This window comes from Echinops telfairi, unplaced genomic scaffold (genome assembly GCF_000313985.2).
Source record: "Echinops telfairi isolate 266 unplaced genomic scaffold, ASM31398v2 ScPeMD7_5;HRSCAF=22, whole genome shotgun sequence".
Classification (NCBI taxonomy): Eukaryota; Metazoa; Chordata; class Mammalia; order Afrosoricida; family Tenrecidae; genus Echinops; species Echinops telfairi.
The window spans coordinates 15,413,692-15,417,600 of record NW_022103901.1 but is presented as its reverse complement, the minus strand read 5'-3'; positions in this window follow the sequence as shown (position 1 = coordinate 15,417,600).

Here is a 3,909-nt window from a genome sequence, read left to right as displayed (position 1 = left end):
TGCATAACCACTATGCCACTAGTGCTTAGAACAGCGGTTCTCAACCTGTGGGTCATGACCCCTCTGGGGGTCGAACAACCCTTTCACAGGGGTCGCCTGATTCGTCACAGTAGCAACATGACAGTGATGAAGTAGTAACGAAAATAATTGTATGGTTGGGGTCACCACCACATGAGGCGCTGTCTGAAAGGGTCGCGGCCTGAGGAAGGTGGAGAACCGCTGGCTTAGAGCAATAGAAAGATCCAAGCTGAAACACAGAAGAACATTCCGACATGCACTTCCATAGTCTATTCTCACTCACCAACTTGCAGCGCTGGGCAGAGCTGCCCCTGTGGGTTTCTGAGGGTGTGTCTTTATGGGAGCCGAGAGCCTCGTCTTTTCCTGTGGGGCAGCTCGTGGGTTTGAACCACCGATCTTGCAGTTAGCAGTGCAACTTATAACCCACCAAGCGGGCAGGGCTCCTGAGAGGAAAGCTGGCAGCTAACAAGGGCAGAGCCTCAGAGCTCTGGGGACAACGCAAACATTACAGCAGTCCCAAAGGGCAGAAAAAAAGCCAAAAAAAGTTGCTTTTTAAAAAAAAGATAACAGTCAATGAACTCCAGACTTCTTTGTGGACCCATGAAGATGAAATAAACCTCTGAAAGAACTTCCCTCTGCTGATCTTGAAACCTTAAACGCAAGATAAAAGTATCCCCTTAAGTCGTCTTCAAATCAAACAATTGGTTAGCTTAACTGAGGGGGGGGGAATCAAGGAGTCTGCCTTGAGCGTCAAACCCTTTTAAGAACTATCTATGTCTCCCCCACTATCATGACCTCAATTCTACCTTACAAATCTGGCTTGACCAGAGCATGTACACTGGTACAGATAAGAGCTGCAACACAGGAAATCCAGGAGAAATAAGCCCGTCTGGACTAATGAGAATAGAGATACGAAGAGGGGAAGGGGAAGGTGGGGGATAAAGGGGGAACGGATCACAATGATCTACATATAACCCCTTCCTAGGAGGATGGACAACAGAAAAGTGGGTGAGGGGAGAGAGCGGTCAGTGTAAGACATAGGGGGGAAATTATAAATGAGGGAGGAGGGGGGGAGAGGAAGTGAGGAGCTGATACCAAGGGCTCAAGTAGAAAGAAAATGTTTTGAAAATGATGATGGCAACAAATGTACAAATGTGCTTGACACAATGGATGGATGGATTGTGATAAGAGCTGTAAGAGCCCCCCAATAAAATGATTTTTAAAAAATTATCTATGTGGATCAAGTTGACAATATCAAGCCAAAAAAATGAGATAGGAACCCTGGGGGCAGTGCATTTAGAGTCATGGAGCAGGGACCACTCAGAGAAGGGTGGTGAGACCAGGCATGTAACCTATACCCCGACGGCACGTGTCGGGAATGTTGGGAAATGTCTGGGCTCTGATGTACCTTCCCAGCAACAAAGTAAAGTGATAATTGAAAATGAAAACAAATGCCCCAAACTCCCAGATTTGGCAAAAAAGCATTCATTTACTCATCCAAGAAATCCAGTGAATGCCAAGTAAGATAAATACACAGAGAGCTACACCAGACACTGCACTCAGAGACAAAGCCCTAAAGGAAACAATAGGAACAAGATGAATCCCGTCTACTCGGCTGACTGTAAATGCTACATGGCTGACTTCTCCTCTGACACCATGGAGGTCAGACGTGAATGGAACTACATATTCACAGTGGAGTGAGCAATTCAAAGTGAAGCTGGTTCATTCATTGCCGTAGGGAATATACAATGGTAGAGCCAGTGTGAAAAACAATTTTGCAGTTCCTCAACATTCTGAACATAGGATCACTGTACAATTCCACTCCAGGTATGTTCCCAGAAGAAAAGGCAGGAACGGAAACAGACGTGTGCAAGGGCTTCACTGCGGTCTTCTCCACAGAAGTCAAGGTGGAGGCAACGGGAATGTCCATCGGCAAATGAACGGCGATACGAAGGGTGGGTGACTCCCACTGGGCCTATCAAAGCTCACTCAAGAAGAGACAGAAACAGCGACAGAGAAGCACTCCCACTTCTCGGTCTCAGAACGTGAGATGTGAAGCTTTGTCATCAGAAGCATCTGGCACGGGCATAACGATCCTGGGACAGCTGGCTGGCTACATACAAAAAGATAAAATGTGCCCGTATCTCATACGATATATGGGAATTAACAAAAAATGGACCCGCCACCTAAAGAGAACTAGATCCATTAATACTCATAGAACAAAACACAGTGTTGCTTCAGAAACCGTCTTCAACATGGATTCTCAGCTGCAACAGTAAAAAGATGAACAACAAAAGACAGATTAAATCTGTGGGATACTGATTTTAAAATGTTTAACAACCGTGGTATGTGCAATTGTTTTGTCCAGAGATCAACTACAAACTGGGAGAAACTATCTGGGAGCCATATATCTGATAAGGGATTAATATTCAGTATATACAAAGAGTTCCTACAAATCAACAACAAAAATACTGACAAACCAACCCCCAAATTGGCAAGTGAACAGCCAACAATTCCTCCAAAGATAGATGAATGGTCAATAAGCACAGGAAAAGATGCTCAAATCGTAAGCCATTCGAGAAATGCACATCAAAGCCACAATGAGCTCACACTCCCTGGGATAGCTATCCCAAGATTTTTTCTCTCTTTGAAGAAGAAAACAAGAGCTGAAGAACACACGGAGAAATGGTACAACTGCCGGAGGAAGCAGCTCGGTGATTCCCCAAAAGCTAAACATATGGCCCACAAATTCCACTCCTAGAGGGTTAGATTGGGTTCTCTGGAGCAGCAAGCCCAGTGACACACAGAAGCACACACACATATATATTTATATCAAGAAAGTGGTCCACACAGTTGTGAAAGCAGGTAAATCCAGTCTGGTTCAAGCCCGTGGGTCAGACGTTAAGCCGGAGGCTTTTCCTGACTCATGTAGCTGTCGGGGCTGGTGCACCACGAAGCAGGAAGACCACTGCAGGTGGCTGCAGAGGCAAATGATCCCAAGGCCAACAGGTCGGATGGCCGTCTCTGATGGCTCCCAGGGTCGTCGGGCAATAAGGCGGACCATTGGCTGAAGCCCACAGACCTGAAGGTCGACGAGCCTAGTCTAGACAAGCAAGACGCCCTCCACAGCATCTGCTTATATGTGAACGAGGACACACATCCCTGAGAAAGTAGCATCGGGGCTGTGACATTCCACCCTGATCTTCCCACAGTCGTCTAGGTAGATACACAAAAGGAATTTAAAGCAGGGACTCAACGCATACTTGACCACCAAGCCTCCTAGCAGCATTATTTCTAATAACCCAAAGAGAGACATAAGTAAGTGTCCATCAACAGATAAGCCAAATATGGTATGTGGAATATTTTCCCATCAGAAACAGAAATGAAGTTCTGATACCTGCTATGAGAAGGATGGGCCTTGAAAATATTATGCTGATTGTGAATGAGGGGGAGCGCGGAGTGGAGACCCAAAGCCCGTCTGTGGGCAACGGGGCATCCCCTTACAAAAGAGTCTCGGGGAGGAGATGAGCCAGTCAGGGTGCAGTGGAACAATGATGAAACATACAACTTTCCGCTAGTTCTTCCTCATATAAGCAAAAGATCTATATGGGGAAAACTACAGAACACTATTACAAGAAACCAAGAGTGACCTCAACAAATGGAAGACTATCCCATGCTCATGGATTGGAAGACTCAATTTAGTAAAGATGTCGGTTCTGCCCAAGGCCCTATATAAGTTTAATGTAATCGCAATACAATTACCCTCATCTTTCTTCAAAGAAATGGAAAAACTGATTGCCAACTTCATATGGAGAGGGAAGAAGCCCAGAATTAGCAGAGAACTCCTCAAGAAGAAGGACACAGTGGGAGGGCTTGCTTTACCTGACTTTA